Below are 22,029 nucleotides of genomic sequence, written 5' to 3'. Positions count from 1 at the left end.
CAATCGCCACTTCTTCTCTCGCAAAGCCATCCCAGCCCTCCACCATCATGTGAAAGACCGCATTGTCCATGCACTCAAGCAGTCAGTGAGTGGAAAGGTGCACCTCACAACTGATGCATGGTCCAGTCGGCATGGCCAGGGCCGTTACATGTCCATCACTGCGCACTGGGTTAATGTGGTGGATGCAGGGTCCACAGGGGACAGTGGTGGTGGGACAGTGCTGCCTAGCCCACGGTATAGGAAACAGTTGGCTGTAGGCGTTCGACCCTCCTCCTCCTCCTCCTCCAGAAGCGAAAGCTCGTCCACAGAGCGCAGTCGTACGAGCACTCCATCTGCAGCTGCCACTGTTGCACACGAGGTGTCCCCCTATCGAGCAGCTAGTGGAAAGCGTCAGCAGGCTGTGTTGCAGATGATGTGTTTGGGCGACAGACGCACCGCCGAGGTGCTGGCCGAGTACTTGAAGCGACAAACTGAGTCATGGCTGGGCAGTGTACATCTTGAGGCAGGCAAGGTAGTTAGTGATAACGGCCGTAATTTTGTGGCAGCCATAGCCCTTTCAAAACTCAGCCACATACCTTGCTTGGCTCACACCTTGAACCTGGTGGTGCAGTGCTTCCTCAAAAATTATCCGGAGTTAACAGCCCTGCTCCAGAAGGTGCGAAGACTGTGCGCGCACATCTGCCGGTCGCCTGTACACTCCGTTCGTATGCAGAAGCTGCAGCGATTGCTCCACCTTCCCAACCACCACCTCATTATCGACATTGCAACAAGGTGGAACTCCACCCTGCACATGGTGGAGCGGCTGTGCGAGCAGAGGCAGGCCATAATGCATTTGTGGGAGGATACACGGCCAGGCACTTTGAGAGCAGACATGGAGTTGACAGGTGTGCAGTGGTCGAAGCTGAAAGACCTCTGTAAAGTCCTTCAGTGTTGTGAGGAATGCACACGGCTGGTAAGCGCAGACGACGCCATCCTAAGCATGAGCATCCCACTTATGCGTCTGCTCATGCAAACTTTGATGCACCTTAAGGAGCAGGCTTCTGCAGCCAATGTTGATGAGGAGGAAGAGGAGGAGGGAATCCTTGATGACATTCAGCCATTGTCTGCTCAGGGACCTCTCCTGGATGAGGTGGAGGAAGAAGAGGAGGAGGAGGAGGTGGATGATGGGGATGATTACTTAGGGGAGGAGGATGCATCTCGTGGGGCAAGTGAAAATGTTGGCGTGGCAAGGTCTGGTACAGGGTTTGGGCGTGACTGGAGGGATGTGGATTTGCCAGAAAGTGCTCCTCCAACCAGCACTCGCAGTGCATCATTGACACCGGGAACATTGGCCCACATGTCAGATTATGCCTTGCAGATCCTAAAAAGGGACCCCCGCATTGCCAAAATGATGAACGATGACGACTACTGGTTGGCCAGCATCCTGGATCCACGCTATAAAGGCAAATTACAAAACATCATGCCACAGGAGAACCTTGACCTAATATTGGCTAATAAACAAGCAACTCTGGTAAATCGGTTGCTTGAGGCATTCCCAGCACACAGCAGCGGTGATGGTTCTCACACGAGCCGTACGGGCCGGGGTCAGCTTGGCAGAGGTGTTCGTGGTGCACACAGCAGAAGTGGCGTTGGAGACAGGGGTTTCATGACAATGTTGTGGACTGATTTTTCAAGTACCGCTCACACAACTGGTAATACTGCATCGATGGAAAGTGACAGGAGACAGCAGTTGTCAACTATGGTTACAAACTACTTTTCCTCCCATATCGATGTTCTCCCACACAGGTCATTCCCCTTTGACTATTGGGCTGCTAAACTGGACACCTGGCCTGAATTGGCACAATATGCCTTACAGGAGCTCGCTTACCCAGCTGCAAGTGTGCTATCGGAAAGAGTCTTCAGTGCAGCTGGATCAATCCTGACAGAAAAAAGGACCCGTCTGTCAACCCAAAATGTGGATAATCTAACCTTCATTAAAATGAACCACGCATGGGTTTCCAAGGATTTTGTCCCACCTTCCCCTGATGACACATAGGGTGACAGAAAAATGGCTTGCTTTGGCCCACCTCTTCCTGGGACTTGACCTATTTCACCTTTTGCATCAGCTGAATGTCCAACATCAACATATGCCACTTTCTAAAACTCCCTAACTGTGCTGCCTCCCCCCCCATGGCCCGGGGTCACCACCTAGCGCACGACACGGTGCGAGTGCCGTTGCCCTGGACAGGTGGGTAGGCCGACTCTTGGGCGTGGGCACTGGCACAGGGTCCCTCATAGTGCAATCAAGTGTCTCTGACGGTGGTGGTGCACACCCGTCAGACACACCGCCGTACTATGAGGGGCCCAGTGCCAGTACCGACGCCCACGAGTGGGCCCCCCTTGCTTGGGCAGGGCCCCAGCATTTGCAATCTTTACCTCTCCCTGCTCCTCCGCTGTGTAGTCTGGGCCGTCAAATCCATACTGTGCCTGACACCGTTTGAGCCTGCCTCCTGATGTATAGACATATATTTTGAATGTGTACGCTATCCATACATGTTATCTGGGGATACGGTACCCTTTCTCACCTTTGTGCAATCACGTGCAATCCATACTGGGCCTAACACCGTCTGAGCCTGCCTCCTGATGTATAGACATATATTTTGAATGTGTACACTATCCATACATGTTATCTGGGGATACGGTACCCTTTCTCACCTTTGTGCAATCACGTGCAATCCATACTGGGCCTAACACCGTCTGAGCCTGCCTCCTGATGTATAGACATATATTTTGAATGTGTACGCTATCCATACATGTTATCTGGGGATACGGTACCCTTTCTAACCTTTGTGCAATCACGTGCAATCCATACTGGGCCTAACACCGTCTGAGCCTGCCTCCTGATGTATAGACATATATTTTGAATGTGTACGCTATCCATACATGTTATCTGGGGATACGGTACCCTTTCTAACCTTTGTGCAATCACGTGCCATGCATACTGGGCCTAACACCGTCTGAGCCTGCCTCCTGATGTATAGACATATATTTTGAATGTGTACGCTATCCATACATGTTATCTGGGGATACGGTACCCTTTCTAACCTGTGTGCAATCACGTGCAATCCATACTGGGCCTAACACCGTCTGAGCCTGCCTCCTGATGTATAGACATATATTTTGAATGTGTACGCTATCCATACATGTTTTCTGGGGATACGGTACCCTTTCTCACCTTTGTGCAATCACGTGTAATCCATACTGGGCGTGAGAACGGCTGGCGAGCTGTTAAGCAAGCTACAGCACCTGTGGTTTGCACACGTAAGTTTTTCATTTTTTTCAGGAATGACGGTTAGGCCTAATTCCGGAACTGCGGTTGACCTGCACTTACTGGGAAATCATTGTTCTCGGGTAATAATTGTAATCAGTGATCCCCATCACTAACGTTGTTCAGCGGGTTATCTGCACCTGTAAGCGGCAAACGCTGGCCTTTTCAGTGTAGCGCACATGCAGCCACGGACATGTAAGGGCATGATACACCAGTTATTGGCCAATCTCATGTGCCAGAGCCTCACGTGTCCCTCTAGTAAGCCGGACTCGGACCGCGGGGCATGACGGAGTCTCGTTCGTTAACGGAATTAAGCTTGCAATGTGTGCATCTGTTCTGTAGCTGGCATGGTTGAGGTTTCCCAGGTGGAGTCGAATTTAACCGTAAACTCCACTCCTGGTGGTGCCCTTCTGGACATTCCTTTAAGGTTCAGCTTTGCAACCATACTGCCCACGTAAAACAAACACTTTGCCTTCATGAACGCTGTTTGGAGGGTCATGACTCGTGGGAATAACGCCGCCCAATCAGTTAACCTGCTAGAGAGATCGTTCGTTGCTCCCAAGCATGACATCACACTCCCTAGGAAGAAGGTAATGCCACTGTGGCGACCGTACTCCTGGGGGCGACACAAGTGCACTGATGCCCAGCCACTGCTCGATGAATCTGCTGGTACATTGACCCAGACCACTATATTCCCCTCGCACGCTACACGGCCTGAATCTGACCCTGATGAAACTCAGGTTACCCTTCCCATATACAGTTCCATCTTACATGGTGACAAAGAGGAAGCTGCAGATGAAAGTGCAGGTTCGGCCCACCCGCCATCAGACACACCACCGTACTATCAGGGGCCCTGTGCCAGTGCCGTCGCCAACGAGTGGGCCCCCCCTGCTTGCTCAGGATCACAGCACTTGCAAAGTTGAAATACTGTGCAGTGAGATGGAAGATGGGGACGACGAGGAGTCCAGACAAGTACAGGGATTCCCTAGCGAGGAGACTTATTTGATTGTTTTCAATGTTGGGACAGCAATTTTTGGGGAGCACTATACTCTGGAGAATGATAGATGGGGCCCACCATACACTGGAACATTCCAAAGGTGGACATCAGACACTGGAGCAGCATTTACAGGGCCCATTATACACTAGAGCATTAGAAATGGGGCCCATTATGTTTGGAGCATTATTTGGGCCCATAAGACAGTGGAGCTTCATCCATGGGGACCAACATATACTGTAGCATTATGTGGAGCTCATCATATACTGTTTCAAACATTATATGAGACCAATGATTCTGTATGGAGAAATAGATGGGCCTCGTCATGAGATGTAAAAAGTGAAGAATTTTTCATTGTACTATACCGCTATTTCTCTGCCGTATCGGAGCATGATGAGTTGTGGTATGTGTTAAAGGGGCGCTCTTTCGCCCAGGGGACATGAAAACCTGGAGCCAGCCCTCCCCCCCCCACAACTGTAGCCAAATAACCCCCATTTTTCAGTGCGTAACTTGTATTATGAAGTTAATTAAGGTTGACAAGCTTAAGTAAGAAGAATTGATGCTTTTGGCATTCAAATGGGCACTGTTGGTGTGTTTCCTGTCCTCCTCTCACTGCCGACTTTTATTCCCCATTGACTTACATTGGGTTTCGTGTTTCGGGACGACCCCGACTTTTCCCTATAATCGGACGATCTTGCTCGACCCGACTTTTGGAAAAGTCGGGTTTCACGAAACGAAACGCGACCCTAAAAAACCAAAAGTCGCTCAACTCTAGTCGCCACCCTCTGTCTAGGAGGGTTAGGCTGAGCACACAAGGTGCAAGCCTGAATAAATCTTTTTATGTCCCGAGCTCTATGGGGCCACCAATACGCACCAGCCAACAGTTTTGAGACCTGCATATAGCCCCGATGGTGGTGCGTGTTAGGCGCATGCGCCCAGGCGAGCACCTGAGCCGTAAGATGAGGAGGAACAAAGGTCTCGATAACTGGTTCAGACTCCAACCTTTGCGGGGAGCCGGCTTCCTGAGAAACTGCACGGACATGATGACAACCGCAGATGGACTCCTGGTCGGAGTCTGAATTAAGGTTAGTACGAGATATCTCCATGGGCTCAGGAGGTAGAACCTCTGGCTCCGCCAGCTCAAGAGGTTCAAAAAATTTGGGAGCTGCAACGGATTTGCGCTTGGAGTGCGCCCGCTCCATACCGCGCTCCGAAAAACGGAGGTTAATCTGTGAGGAGACGGAGATTAGCTCCTCTAAGCTGGTGGGGATCTCTCTTGTAGAGAGAGCAGCCTTCACATGCTCCGCTAGACCTCGCCAAAAAACGGGGATTAGGGCCTTGTCTGACCATTCCAACTCGGACGCCAGTGTCCGAAAACGGACAGCATACTGGCTAACCGAGAGTGACCCCTGAGTAAGGGCGAGTAACTGCAGGGACGTATCATGCGAGACCCGAGGACCGAGAAAAACCTGCCTGATGGCAGTCAGCAAGTTAGCCGCGGACCGAATCTCGGGGTCACCACGCTCCCACAGAGGCGTAGCCCATTCCAGCGCCTTGCCCGACAGTAGGGAGATGACAAAAGCCACCTTAGCCCGCTCCGTAGGGAATTGCGCAGCCAGCAGCTCTAGGTGTATCGAGCACTGGCTGATAAAACCCCTACAGGAGGCGCCATCCCCAGCATATTTATCGGGCAACGGGAGGCGGGTAACTGTCGGCGCAAGGGCGGACATGGACATACGCCCTACCGCGTCCGTAAGTGCCTGGACGGCAGCATCTGTAGCCTGCGCAGCTGCGAGAGACCTCTCAAGGGTAGCAAGACGAGCCTCGAGCTGACGCACAAGTTGTAACAGCTGCTGCTGATCCGCCATCTCTTGCCAGACCCTGGCGCTAGTATTATGTTATGAGTGGCAGAAGGCACTAAAAAAAATAAATAATTAAAGAGCCTTCGCCACTCGGGGTCCACCGTGCGGCAGATGGCAAAACCGCTGCTAAGGAAGGCAGTGCACTACAGCGGTAGTGTGCACAGGGTTCTAAATCACCCAAGTGCAAAAGAGGCAGTCTCTGTTATGGGACACAGAGCTGCACAGAAAAATAATAAAGAAAAGGTAACGCTGAGCCTGTTAAACGCACAGGGACACAGCGGCACACGTACGGTAGCCGAGCACAGGAGTAGTTAAAGTGGCACTACAACCAAACGGACTTACCGTGAATGAGTGTGTGCACAGCGTCGCAACTGCGAGCGCCACAGAAGTCTGCAACCGCAATAACGCAAGCGCGATGCAGGACGCTGTGCTGCTGAGATGGCTGAAGCTTGAGCGCGCTGGAACTAGCGCTGCTACTGGCTGACCCAATCACTCACACACTCGTAATAACCGAGGGAAGGGGTTTCATAACAAGTCATGCACCAGACCAAGCATCCATCAACAAACATACAGCAGCATCAGAAAATACTAGCGCATGGCATAACGGCCATGCGCACTTTATATAGTGACCGGGACCTTCCGGAAATCTCCAGAGACCTGAGATGAACCAATGGAATCAGGAGCAGGACCTGAGCACCTGACTCCTGAACTCCAATGGGAGCTCATTCCAGGAGCATGCTCACAAGCTGGCAGAAAGGACTTAGCCTCTGGAGATGAATGTGAGGATCTGGATCTCTGCATTAGTATGGCAGGACACAGATTCCTAACACTGGGTTTCTTCAGGAGCATCCGACTCTGGGCGTGAGTCAGCTTGTGACAGTAGCTCCTTCACCAGGTGGACTGCGGGGTCATTATCCTGAGTTTCTGCCCAGTCATGATGGGTCAATGGGTTTATGGTGACCTCTTTCAAGCCAGACTGTCTGTTTCCCACTAATTGAGCACTTTGGGCCGCAATTGGCCGGTGGAAGGGAGGTACCTCTATTTCTTCAAGAGCCTCATGGTCTTCTCCTGCATCTGGCAGATTAGGCATTCTGGACAGCGCATCAGCATTGGCATCTTTGTGCCCCGCTTCGTACTTGATGGTAAATTCATAGTTAGACAGCAGAGCCATCCATCGATGCTCCAGTGCATCTAGTTTTGCGGTTTCCAAGTGAGTCAACGGGTTGTTGTCCGTGAAGATGGTAAATTTGGCTGAGGCTAGGTAATGCTTGAATCTCTCCGTCACAGCCCAGACTATGGCCAAGAACTCCAGCTTGAAGGAACTGTAGTTGTTGGCATTCCTTTCAGTGGGACGAAGCTTCCTGCTGGCGTAGGAGATCACTCTTTCTTTGCCATTCTGTACCTGTGACAGTACTGCTCCTAGTCCCACGTTGCTGGCATCAGTATACAACACAAACGGTTTGTCATAATCTGGGTAGGCCAGAACTTCATCTCCTGTGAGAGCCATCTTCAGTCGGGTGAAGGACCTCTCCAGTTCTTCATTCCATTCAAATGTGGAACTCTTCTGTTTGGCTTTCTTGGACTGTCCCACCAGAAGATTTTGCATAGGGGTGGCTATTTCAGTGAAGCCTTTGATGAACCTTCGGTAGTAACCTACCAACCCAAGAAATTGGCGTACTTCATGGAGGTTACTGGGCTTCGGCCAGTCCCGGATGACTGTGACTTTGTCAGGATCTGGTGCCACACCTTCTGTATTCACGACATGACCGAGGTACTGTACCTTGGGCTTCAGGAGGTGGCATTTGGAAGGTTTCACCTTCAGGCCAAAGTCGGACAAGGCTTCAAACACCTCAGCCAGGTGTTCCAGATGGTCTTCATAAGTCTTGGAGAAAACAATGACATCATCAAGATACAACAGGACTGTCTCAAAGTTCATGTGTCCCAGGCAACACTCCATCAGCCGTTGAAATGTTCCTGGGGCAGTGCAGAGCCCAAATGGCATGTAGTTGAACTCACAGAGACCCATTGGGGTGGTAAATGCTGTTTTCTCCTTGTCTGCCTCTGCCACGGGAACCTGCCAATACCCACTAGTGAGATCCAAGGTGGAAAGTAGTTTGCAGTTTTAAGTGCAGCTAATGATTCCTCAATTCTAGGTAATGGGTAGGCATCTTTATGTGTAATGCTATTAATTTTTCTGTAATCAACACACATTCTCATGGTACCATCCTTTTTCTTTACAAAAACTATTGGAGCTGCCCAGGGGCTACAACTGTCTCTGATAACCACAGCCTCCTTCATCTCTCTCAACATACCTTTAGCACATTGGTATTGTGTTGGGGGTATAGGCCGGTACCTTTCTTTAATGGGTGGATGATCTCCAGTGGAGATATGATGTTGAACCCCTTTTGCCTTCCCAAAATCTAGGGGGTGTTTACTGAATACCCGCTCATATTCCTGGGTCACTCTGTAAACCCCATTTTTCTGGTATGAAGGTGTGGAGTCAGTCCCCACTTGCAGTTGCTGGCACCACTCCTCCAGCTGCCTTACAGAGCCATTGTCCTCCACCTGGTCAGATGAGACCAAGGGCTCTGCTGCCTGCATTGCATTGTTACTAACAGTGAGCAGCTTAGCAACTGTGGCATACCGAGGTATTGTGGCCTCCTCCTCTCCACAATTCAAAACGCATACAGGTACTCTCCCTTTTCGTACATCAACTACCTCTCTGGCTGTCAGGACAGTGGGCCTGCTATCAGAGTTTACTGGCTCTACCAATGCCTGGTAATCCTTCCCTCTGAGGCCTATAGCTGCCCGACACCAAATCAACATTTCACATCTGGGGGGTATTGCAATGGGGAAAGCATCACTCACTCTGACACTGCCAATTTCTCTGCCAGAGAGTTCTACCTGCTGTCTTTGCATCAGGGCCTTGATCTCCTTCTGCAGGACTCATTGTTCACTGGAATCAGCAGTCTCAGCCACCTGTTGCAAAAAGACAATAACCTCGGAAAGACAATTTTCAATTACATTTGTACCAAGAGTCATCATGGGATTACATTCTCGTCGATCAATATCCACAACTATCAGACCTTGAGATTTTAGCTCTACCGACCCACTTTAACAGTAATCTCTTTACATCCAATCTGCGGCAAAGACTGACCATTACTGGCAACTACTGTCAGTTCATCAGTTGGGCCACGGATAAGTTCAGAGTCAGCCCAATACCGCTTGTAAAGGATATACGGCATAGTGGTCACCTGCGAGCCAGTGTCCAGCAAAGCGTCCATGGGGATGCCGTCAAACACCACTGGAAGGATCGGTCTCCCTCCAACATACTTGGCTCGCCAGTTCCGTGGGCTTGTGGTCCTACTCCTGGGGGTTGGCCCTCTGCCCCAGGGGTTACTCGTTTAAAGGCCAGAATCTTGCAAGATGACCTGCCTTGTGGCAGCGACGACAGATGGGACGTCCGTCCTGATCATAGCGGTCGTTGCTCTTCCCTCGGAGTGGCGAGGTTCTTCTCTTCCGGAGCCACGGGACATCCTCTGGACTGGAAGCAAGCTGGATCTTCTCCTTGGAGGACACCTGCAGGAACTGCACAGTTTTAGTAAGTGCAGCCATACCTTTGGTCAACTCCTGGACCTGAAGACGCAGTTCTTCAGTTGGATCTTTATCCAGACTCTGTGCATCAGCCTCCACAGAGATGGAAGGGAAAGATGTTGCTTCCTGGGGGTAGGTGATCGCTGGGCGCCTAGGGGGCGCTGGACGGTTGACAGCTGGTTCCTGCAGTACCCGAATAGCCCTGTCCTTGAAATCAGCAAAGTCCAGGTCAGGGTTTTGTAGGGTTATGATGCGCAGCTGCGCTCTGTGGGTACTGGATATGAGTCCTTCAATGAACTGCTCCTTTAACAGTTTGTCTTCCTCTTTCACACTGTCAGGATCAATTTGCTTGACGGCTCTCAGCGCCTCCTGCAGGTTAAGAGCATAGTCCCTTATGTTGTCCTGCACTTTCTGTTTACATCCAAAGAACCTCATCTTGATTTCAGCTGCGGGTGTCAAAGGTGCTTTTTAGCTTGGCCAAAATCTTTTTAACAGTCTCTTTCTCAGTGTCCTGCCAGGCTTTTACTTCTCTCTCTGCTGCACCTGTTAGCTGTCCAATAAGGATGTTCACCTTCTGGCTTTGAGACAGAGGATACACCTCAAACAAACTGCACAGTCTCTCTTTAAATTCACTCAGGGTATGTGACTCACCCGAGTACTGCGGTAGCCAGGCCGCTCCCGGTATGTAGGGCATGGACAGCGGCATTATGGGGACCGCTGCGGTGGGGGCTACTCCTCACGGCACTGAGGGGTTTGTGGGAGCGCCCGCTGCTGCATTGGCGTTGTCCTCAGACATTTTCTCTCCCCCCCTAGTTAACGTGAGCCAGGCCGCGGGGTTGCGCTGGCTTACCGGATGCCGCTCCTCGGCTGGATCAGGGGACGCTGGAACTGCAGGTCTCAGCTTCTCACTTCCTGCGCGCTCTTCTCCTTTCGCGCTTCTCGGCTGGCTCCGCCCAAGAAGGTATGCCCCGTTTCTTCCGGCGCGCGCTAATCAGCGGGATAATGGTGGCAATGGTGCCAATTTCGCACACAGTCTATAGCACCAAACACAGTCTCTGGCACACAGGACCCAGGGATACCGGGCTCCGTAATCCTGTTTGTGACGCCAAAATGGGTCGCCCTCCCAGGGCTGTGGGGTACTCGGTACCTGGCCAGTCTCTCAGAGGGGATTGTCACAGCAGCGGTGACCCGGTCCGTGGCCCTGGGCGCCCATGTAAAAGGGGTTGAGTTGGGAATAAAGTTTATAAGTGATTTGTGATGCCACCTGTGGTGTTCGGCAAGGGAGGTGTTAAGCCGACGCTGCAAGCAGATCCTCTGGGACAGATGGTGTAGTGCAGCAATGATGTTGTAGCCCTCCACAGGCAGGGCTGTTGGTCCCAGGGCAGTGTAGCGGAATGTTTAGGAAGAGGGTGCAGTGTTTGGCACAGAGATGTAGCAGTGCTGAGGATGTTGCAGGAAGGAGGCAAGGACACAACAGGGTGCAGTTTCTTTACCTTTACTTGGTAAACGCAGTCCAGGGTCCTGGTTATAGATGGCACAGGAGCAGGCTAGCCTGGAAGCAACTCAGGGATCTCGCTCTCAGATGGGTTGTGTAGTCACCTTCCTAGCGCTGGCTTGAGGTACATCCAGTACTTTTTTACACTGAAGTTCCTCCTTCTTATCTTTTCTTAGAACTACCTCGAATGGCCAACAGCTGTAGCCCTCTATCTCTCTTGGCTCACCCTTCGCTGTTGTGCCTCCGAGTCTTAGTTGGGAATAGAGCATTTACAGCTTCCTATTCCTCTGGTTTCTGTTGCAGGACCTTCAGTATCCAAACAACCGTGGAGACCAGGCTCCAGATCATGCGCTATCACTGGGAGGGAGCGCTCTCTATCCTCAGCTCAACCTCCAGCTTCTCTCCACACGTCTACACTCTTTGCCCTTCTCACACTAACTCCTAATTTCCCTTCCTGGCCCTCAAAGAGCACTCCCCCAATTCTGGTTCAGAGCTCCCTCTGCTGGCCTGGAGTGGGAACAGTGTTGCATGACATGGTTAACTGTTAGAGAGACCCTATATTGCCTCCAAACCTGACATCACCCTCCCTGGAAGAAGGCAATGCCACTGTGGCGACCATACTCCTGGAGCGCCACATACCCCTCTATCTCAAGCTCCTTGCACCCCTCTAACTCACACGCCCCACAACCCTTCACACTCCTTTATCTCAAGCATCCTGCACCCCTCTATATCATGCATCCTGCACCCTCATATCCCACACACCTTGTGCCCCTCTCTCACGCATCATGCACCACCCTCTTGCACCCCTCAATCTCAAATACCTTGTACCCCTTGCACACCTCAATCTCATGCACTCTGTATCCCCTTGTACCCCGCAACCTCACACACACTGTACCCACTCATACCCCTCTCACAAACCCTATACTTCCTTGCACCCCTTTCACATACTCTATAACCCACAGCCTCTATCTCCCGCACCCTGCACCCCTCTGTCTAACGTATGCTGTACTGCCTTATCTCACGTACCCTGCACCCCCTGTCTCACACACCCTGCATCCCCTCGCACCCTTCTATCTCATGCATCTGATACCCCCTTGCAACCGTCAATCTCACACACCTTGAATGCCTCACCAGATACCCCCTTGCATCCCTTTATCTCACGCACCCTGCACCCCTCTCTTACACACCCTGCACCCCCTTGCACCTCTCACACATCCTGTACTCCCTTGAACCCCTTAATCTCAAGCACCCAGCACACCTCTATCTCACATACCCTATACCCCCTTGCAACCATCATTCTCACACACCCTATACCCCCTTGCATCCCTTTATCTCATGCACCCTGCAACCACTTGCACCCCACTCTCAAGCACCCTGCTCATCTCTCACACACCCTGTACCCCCATAAACCCCTCAATATCATGCACTCTGCACCCCTCTCTCATAAACCCTGTACCCCCTTGCATCCCTTGTACCCCCTTGCATCCCTTGTAACACCTTGCAATAGATAACATAGCCGGGGACCAATCAGAGGCCGGTGGCTGACGTCAGTGCGCCTGTCTTAGGCGTTGCATGAAAGTGACCTTGATGGGCGCACTGGCATTACACTCCAGCCTCTGATAGGTTGGCAGCCATTTCAATGTGCCGCATGGCGCTTGGAGTGCAGGCAGGTAAGACATGAGACATGGGACCAGGGGCATGGGGCCAGGACATGGGACCAGTGGCGTGAGGCCAGAACATAAGACCAGGGGCATGAGGCACGGACCAGGGACTTGGTGCCAGGACAAGGGATGTAGGGGCCAACACAATGGACGTAGGGGCCAGCATAAGGGACGTAGCGGCCAGCACAAAGGACATAGGGGCCCAAGATGGGCGAAATTATTAATTAACCACTTTTTTATTTTCGTTTTTGCGTTTTCGTTTTTTGCTCCCCTTCTTCCCAGAGCTATAACTTTTTTATTTTTCAGTCAAAATGGCCATGTGAGAGCTTGTTTTTTGCAGGACAAGTTGTACTTTTTAACGATACCATTGGTTTTAACATATCGCGTACTGGAAAATGAAAAAAAGTTCTAAGTGCGCTGAAATTGCAATTGTTTTTTTTCTACCATGTTCACTAAATGCTAAAATTGACCTGCCATTATGATTCTCCAGGTCATTACGAGTTCAAAGACACCAAACATGTCTAGGTTCTTTTTTATTTAAGTGGTAATAAAATCCAAACTTTGTTAAAAAAAATGGCGCCATTTTCCAAGACCTGTAACCTCTCCATTTTTCATGGGTGAGGGCTTATTTTTTGTGCGCCGACCTGACATTTTTATTGATACCATTTTGGTGTAGATATGATCTATTGAACGCCCATTATTGCATTTTATTGCAATGTAGTGTCAACCAAACAAAACGTAATTCTGACGATTTTAATTTTTTTCTTGTTACGCCGTTTACCGATAAGATTAATTCTCTTTATATCTTGATAGATCGGGTGATTCTGAATGCCGCAATACCCATTATGTGTATATTTGATTTTTTTTTTTTTTGCTTTTGTCAGGGTCCTGACAGCGCCGGCGTACAGCCTCCGCTAAGCAGGGACTCACCCGCATTGTACGGACCCCTGGGGACAAGAACAGCAATAAAGATGCACAGGACCTGAATGTAGAAGTTTAGCAAGTCGCCACAGGACCTACGGTCATGTGACTGCAAGGGGGCAGGGCTTAGCGTCCTGCTTTCAGAGAAGGTAGAAAACTCAGTCGGGCAAAGCGGAGGTCATGCACAATACAGGCAAGCGAGGTACAGGAGGGATAAACAGACGGGAGGTCAGACAAAGCCAAAGGTCATACACAAGATATCAGTAAAGTACCAGGGATGATACAGAACAGATAGTCAGGGCCAAGCAGAGATCAAAACCAAACAGACGTAGAAGGTACCAAGCAGAATCCAAAGCAATATCCAGAGACCAGACCGAGTCATACACAGAGAATCATGCAACCAGAACACAGCACTAAGACACTCAGGGGTCACCACACAATGCCAAGGGCGAAAGTATAACTGACGGGGAATGGAAGCTTCCTGAGGCTATAAGAAGCCTCCCCAGAACCAATGAGAGGCCACCATAATAGGTCCCAGGTGTGCAGGTGAGAGTCTGCACTGAGATCAGAACATTAACCCCAGAAGTGCCAGTCACCCAGCACTGGTATCATGACAGCTTTATTTTGAATGGGGCAAAAGGGGGGTAATTTGATCTTTTATTTTTTAAAAATTTTTAAATATTTTTAAAAACATTTTTTTTTTACTTTTGACATGCTTCAATAATCTCCATGTGAGACTATAAGCTTGCAGTTGTCTGATCCCACTATGCTACACACAGGCGATGATCAGATTGCCTCTGTGTAGCAGAAATACTCACTTGCTATGAGCGCCGACCACCGGGAGATGCTCATAGCAATCGGCTGGAGACCTCTGGTTGTCATGCCAACCCATCAATGACCCGCGATCATGTGACGGGGTCACCGATGGGCAGGATTTCCAGCACGCTTCCAGTATGCGTTAAATGCTGCTGTCAGAGATTGACAGTGGCATATTAACAGGTTAACAGCCGCAGGTGGATCGCAATTTCACCCACGGTTGTTAGAAGCACATGTCAGCTGTTAAAAACAGCTGACATGTGCCGGGAAAGATGTGGACTCAGCGCCGGATCCCACATCAAAGGGAGGGATTCTGACGTGGGCATACTATTATGCCCAACATTGGAAAGGGGTTAAAGGGGCGAGTTTGAGGGACGTAATTTCTGTATGGAGGACAAATTTTAACCCACATTTGTTTATGGTGGCAACTGGGCGGACATATACAGTATACTGTAGGGGCCAGTTATAGTACATTACTGCTGTACTGTAATTTACTTTTAAGAATACTCTTTTCCATGGAGAAAACAAAAGGGAGGTCCTGTTATTTTTCAGAGCAGTACTACAGTATGTAGCCTTTTTTCTTCATCTGACGTAGTGTATAAGTCATGGAATGTGCTCTAGAAGCTCTTGATAAGGCCGGCGTCACACACAACGTAAAAAAAAACGTGACCGTTTTACACGGACGAGAATCACAGAAATGTTCCCTGAACAGTGATCTGTATGTCATCCGTGTGCAATGCGAGGATGCGATTTTCTCACATGTAAGCACCCGTGTGACATCTGCATGGCATCCGCATGGCGAGATTTTCTCGCCGGCTTGCAACATGGACATAAAATGGATCCATGGGCTCAAATATTCATGAAAACATATATACAGTCTCTCTCTCTATCTATATATATATATATATATGCACACTACCGTTCAAAAGTTTGGGGTCACCAAGACAATTTTGTGTTTTCCATGAAAAGTCATACTTTTATTAATCAAATGAGTTGTCAAATGAATTTAAAATCTAGTCCAGACATTGACAAGGTTCGAAAAAAAGAATTTTATTTGAAATAATAATTCTCTCCTTCAAACTTTGCTTTCGTCAAAGAATGCTCCCTTTGCAGCAATTACAGCATTGCAGACCTTTGGCATTCTAGCAGTTATTATGCTGAGGTAATCTGGAAATTTCACCCCAAGCTTCCAGAAGCCCCTCCCACAAGTTGGTTTGGCTTGATGGGCACTTTTTGCATACCATACGGTCAAGCTGCTCCCACAACAGCTCAATGGGGTTGAAATCTGGGAATACCAGCTGCCTGCTTCTCCCCTAAATAGTTCTTGCATAATATGGAGGTGTGCTTTGGGTCATTGTCCTGTTGTAGGATGAATTTGGCTCCAATCAAGCGCTGTCCACAGGGTATGGCATGGTGTTGCAAAATGGAGTATAGCCTTCCTTATTCACAATCCCTTTTACCTTGTACAAATCTTCCACTTTACCAGCACCAAAGTAACCCCAGACCATCACATTACCTCCACCATGCTTGACAGATGGTGTCAAGCACTCTTCCAGCATCTAAGTGATGTCAGCGGTAGTCACTGAGGCTGTGCAGACTTGCAGATGCGCCTTTTCTGGGGTGGCTGGTGGCAGATGTTTTTAGCCGGAGGGGGGCAAAAACCATGGTCCCTCTCGAGGCTACTAATATCTGCCCTCAGTCACTGGCTTTCCCTCTCTGGCAGAGAAATTTGCGCGGGAGCCCACGCCAGATTTTTCCGTGAATAAATTATTAAATTTAACACCTACAGCTCCAATATTTTACACACACACTACTAACATTATTAGTGAGGGACATATATAAATATTACGGATATGCAATGGTTTACCATATGTAAACCAAGTCTCATATCCTGTCGGGTTCTGTAATGAATGATTTTACAGAAGCCGACAATTGAATTTTCACCTATTCTGCTATCTATATCTCTATGAAATATATATATATGTGTCAATGACATATGTGTATATATATATATATATATTGTGAGAATCATGTGGGAATAGTGGATGAGGGCAGGTATATCTCGCCCAGATTCCTTTCCTATGTGGCCTAGTCTGGTCAGTATCGCACCTGCTTGCTAATGAATAATGGGAGGTGGATATAAAAGGATGCCAGGTGGTTGTGTGAGTGTCTCAGCCTGGGAACACAGAGAGCCTGTCTGTGTGAGAGACACACGTGAGTGGAAGCAGTGCCCACGGCAACTGTGGTTTGGCTGGACGGGAGAAGCCCGCCTGTTGGTAGTTAGGTTGTACTTTGTTTAGTTAGTGCCGGACAGGCCAGGATTTGTTTTATGTTTTATTTCTTTATGCATTGCTTTCACCATTAATAAACCTGAAACAGAGTCAGTTATACCCGAATCCCAGCTCTGCGCCTGAGTTTTATGCTGAACGCACGTGACCTTTGACCCCAGCAAAGGCGATCCCGGAGTGTTTTATCACATTGTGGTGGAGAATGCGGGCATCACGTTGCAAGCATGAGCATGGAGGACGTGGTGAAAGCGCTGGTACAGTCCACCGCCGTCCAGCAAGAAGCTAATCGGGTGATGATGGCCCAGCTGAAGGAGTTGGTGGACATGACAGTTACCGATCGTTCGCTTCTCCAGCAGGTGGCGCAGCGCTTGGCAAGCTTACCTGCGCTTAACCTGGAAGCCGAGTCGAGAGTGATTCACGTGAGTCGGAACTGGCAGAAAATGACGACCGAAGATGACGTCGAGGCATACCTGACCACGTTTGAACGGACGGCGGTGCGAGAAAAATGGCCGAAGGCACGATGGGCCGGCCTGATTGCCCCGTTTCTTTCCGGTGAGGCCCAAAAGGCTTATTATGACTTAGAGCCTGAAGCCGCGCAGGACTTTGACAAATTGAAAGCCGAGATCTTGGCCCGGCTGGGAGTGACGACCGCTGTCCGTGCACAGAGAGTGCATCAATGGACTTATCAGCCGGATAAACCACCGCGGTCCCAGATGTTCGACCTGATCCACGTGACGAAGAAGTGGCTACAACCCGAGGTGTTGACAGCGCCAGAGATAATTCAGAGAGTCGTCATGGACAAGTACCTGAGAGCTCTACCGCCAGCCCTGAGGAAGTGGGTAAGCCATGGAAATCCTACGACGGCAGATCAACTGGTGGATCTGGTTGAACGTTACTCCGTGGCGGAAGGACTCCGAGACGACGCTACCCCACCTCGTTCTTCATCATCTCCACGTGGAACCGGTAAGACTGTTCCAGGGAGTAGGGGAGATGGAAAAATCCCTAAGACAGTGGGGGAGGAAAACGGGACTGCCCGCACTGCGAGGCCGAGAGTAACGAACTACGGTCTAAGCAAGGGGCCCGTTAGGTGTTTCCGCTGCCAAGAGATGGGACATATTGCTGCGAACTGTCCGGTCACTACTGAACCCATGCAGTGCGACGTCACAGACTCTAAAAACCACATGTCTATGGTTGCACGGGTAGTGATTGTGAATGCCGGTCAAAAGGATGTGGAAAAACACTTGTGTGATTTAACTGTTGATGGCAAAAATGTGGTGGCATTGTTAGACTCGGGAAGTGTGGTGACTCTGGTGAAGGCCAGTCTGGTGTCAGCCCCGACTGGACCATCAGACAAATTTTCTGTAACATGTGTGCATGGAGACACCTGTTCGTACCTCACCACGGTCATATGCATTACTACTTCCTATGGGTCTGTGCAACATAAAGTGGGACTCGTCCCGGCGTTAATGCATGATGTTATCCTGGGCCGGGATTTTCCCCACTTCTGGCAATTGTGGGAGAATCAGTTGATGCCCTCGGGTAATAGTGTACATGATTCTTCTCCCAGGGTGCGTGTGGGTCCCGAACCCCGGGAAGAGGTCTCCCCGGAAGACTCGGGGGAAGAGTCTGCGGGAAATGACCTGCAGTTCCCGTTTTCAGTCATGGCGGGTGATACAGAGGAGACCGGGGAAGAGGAGGAGGCCGACAGCCGTCCACCTCCCCGTTTGCCGGATTTAGAAGTTCAGAAAGATGACTTCCAAAGCGAGCAAATAAAGGATCCTACCCTTTCTCAGGCTAGGACAAATGTAAAAGTGATAAATGGGGTACCCGTAGAACTTGGCTCTAGGCTGGCATATCCTTACATGGTTCTGGAGAATGATTTACTCTATCAGATAGAGAAAAAGGGGGAAGATACGGTGCAACTGTTAGTCGTGCCAAAACTCTACCGGCGGCAGGTGCTGGACCTGGCCCACGGACATGTGATGGGAGGTCACCTGGGAGTCCAGAAAACCACCGAAAGGATATTACACTGTTTTGTTTGGCCAGGCATGCATCACGATGTTCGTTTATATTGTGAGTCTTGTCCTGACTGCCAAGCCTCTGCACCTAAGCCCCGGTTCTGTAGCCCTTTGGTACCCCTACCTATTATTGAAGTCCCGTTTGAGAGGATTGGGATGGATTTAGTTGGGCCCCTTCCACGGTCTGCACGTGGACACCAACATATCCTGGTCATCTTGGATTATACCACTCGTTACCCAGAGGCCATCCCTTTGCGTAACACGGCCACCAAGACGATTGCCAAGGAACTGGTGCATGTGTTTAGTCGGGTCGGTATACCAAAACAGACACTCACCGACCAGGGGACCCCCTTTATGTCCAGGATAATGAAGGAGCTCTGCCGATTGTTACAAATCGAACCGTTACGCACATCCGTGTATCACCCTCAAACAGACGGGTTGGTTGAACGGTTCAATAAAACTCTGAAGCAGATGCTGAGAAAGGTGATAGACAAGGATGGGAAGAACTGGGACTATTTACTTCCATATTTGCTTTTTGCCATCAGGGAAGTACCCCAGTCTTCCACGGGATTCTCGCCTTTCGAGTTATTGTACGCCCGATGTCCTCGCGGACTGTTAGACGTTGCAAAAGAAACCTGGGAGGGTCAGGTCACTCCATTTAAAACAGTGATAGATCACGTCACACAAATGCAGGACCGTATTGCGGCTGTTATGCCTATCGTCAAAGAACACATGATACAGGCTCAAGGAGCCCAAAAAAGAATCTATGATAGGGGCACCAAGATCCGTACGTTTGCACCCGGAGATAGGGTGTTGATCCTGGTCCCCACGGTGGACAGTAAGTTCCTGGCAAAGTGGCAGGGCCCCTTTGAGATTAAGGAAAGAGTTGGTGAAGTAAACTATAAAGTATACCAGGCAGGTAAACGGAAACCTGAACAGATTTATCATGTAAATCTGATAAAACCCTGGAAAGATCTGTCTGCCTTGTCAGCGGAGCTGGCCCGTCCCGTCGGCTCGCATACCGTACCTGAGGTACGGGTTGCAGAGACTCTCTCAGAGCGGCAAAAGACTGAGGTCAGGCATAGGGATGGGCGAATCCTGAAATATTCGGAATCGCTAGGCTGTAACGAGTCCGACTTGGAAACTCGCTATTCGTTGCAAGTCTAGCGAGTCCAATGTTAATGAATGGGGATGCGAGTTTTGCAGCGATTCCTGTGCTGGGGAGGAGGAGAATGGGGATGCGAGGAGAGAGAGAGAGAGAGAACGAACTCCTAGCTAGTTTTTTCACAGTTTAATACAAGCAATCCTAGTTTCTTAGCGATTTTGTGTCCAGCTAGGACACACAAAACTAGCTAGGAGTTCTCTCTCTCTCTCCCCTCCAGCACAGGAATCGCTGCAAAACTCGCATCCCCATTCTCCTCCTCCCCAGCACAGGAATCCCCCAGCACAGGAATCGCTGCAAAACAGAGAGAGAGAACTCCTAGCTAGTTTTTTCACAGTTTAATACAAGCAATCCTAGTTTCTTAGCGATTTTGTGTCCAGCTGCTGACACAAAATCGCTAAGAAACTCTGCAAAAACTAGGATTGCCATTCATTTGCATTGGACTCGTTACTGTGCGAGTAATCGCTTGGAAACTCGCAGAGTACCGACTCCTGCGAGTCCCCTACTACTCGCAGAGTAACGAGTCCTAACGAGTAGATTCGCCCATCCCTAGTCAGGCAGTTTCTACTTCACAACCAAAAGTTTTTCTCAGAAAAACCCGGGCAGACTACGCTAATAAAACATGACATCGTAACGGAACCTGGTGTCACAGTTCACGTAAAGCCCTACCGAATCCCGGAAGCGCGCCGTGAAGCCGTTTCCCGAGAAGTGAAGGCAATGTTAGAGTTAGGTGTCATTGAGGAATCGCACAGTGCTTGGTCCAGCCCGATTGTGCTAATTCCTAAACCGGACGGCACCATCCGGTTCTGCAATGACTTCAGGAAACTGAATGCGGTCTCAAAATTTGATGCCTACCCCATGCCCCGGGTCGACGAGTTAATAGATCGGTTAGGAAAAGCCCGATATATTACGACCCTAGACCTAACAAAGGGGTATTGGCAGATCCCTCTGGTGGAGGCTGCCAGAGAAAAGACAGCATTTGCTACCCCAGAAGGTCTATTTCAGTATGTGTATATGCCGTTTGGACTGCACGGAGCACCGGCGACCTTCCAGAGACTGATGGATCGAGTCCTGAGGCCACATAGGCAGTACGCTTCGGCCTATTTGGATGACATTGTCATTTACAGCTTGGACTGGGAGACTCATCTCCAGAAAGTACAAGCTGTGATTGACGATCTGTGGGAGGCAGGTCTAACCGCAAACCCCAAGAAATGTCACATCGGGCTAGAAGAAGCCCGGTATTTGGGGTATGTAATTGGCAGGGGTGTTGTTAAACCCCAGGATGATAAGATTAAGGCGGTTCAGGACTGGCCACAACCTGTCAACAAGAAGCAGGTGCAAGCCTTCCTGGGGATCGCCGGTTATTATCGCCGGTTCATACCCAATTTTGCAGCCATCGCTACCCCCCTGACGGATCTTACAAAAGGGAAAGACTCCGTCATGATTAAATGGAGTTTAGCGGCTGAAGAAGCCTTCCATAGCCTAAAACGGGCACTTTGCTCTCAGCCCGTACTGGTGACTCCGGACTTCCGCAGCGAGTTTGTGGTACAAACGGATGCCTCTGATACCGGTATGGGGGCCGTACTCTCACAAGTGAGGGACAGAGTGGAACACCCAGTCCTCTATCTCAGCAGGAAGCTGAATAAACACGAGCAAAGGTATGCAGTCGTAGAAAAAGAGTGCCTAGCCATTAAGTGGGCTCTAGAGGCCCTCAAATATTACCTGGTGGGCCGAAAGTTCAGGCTGATCACTGACCATGCCCCTCTCAAGTGGATGCACTTGAACAAGGAACGGAATAGTCGGGTGACCCGGTGGTTCCTTGCCCTGCAGGCCTACACTTTTACGGTGGAGCACCGCCCAGGGGTACAGATGGGGAATGCAGATGCCCTGTCCCGAGTGCACTGTTTGGTG

The sequence above is a fragment of the Dendrobates tinctorius genome, unplaced genomic scaffold (assembly GCF_039654945.1).
Source record: "Dendrobates tinctorius isolate UK_male_01 unplaced genomic scaffold, ASM3965494v1 ptg000102l, whole genome shotgun sequence".
Classification (NCBI taxonomy): domain Eukaryota; kingdom Metazoa; phylum Chordata; class Amphibia; order Anura; family Dendrobatidae; genus Dendrobates; species Dendrobates tinctorius.
This window is presented reverse-complemented; position numbering follows the sequence as displayed.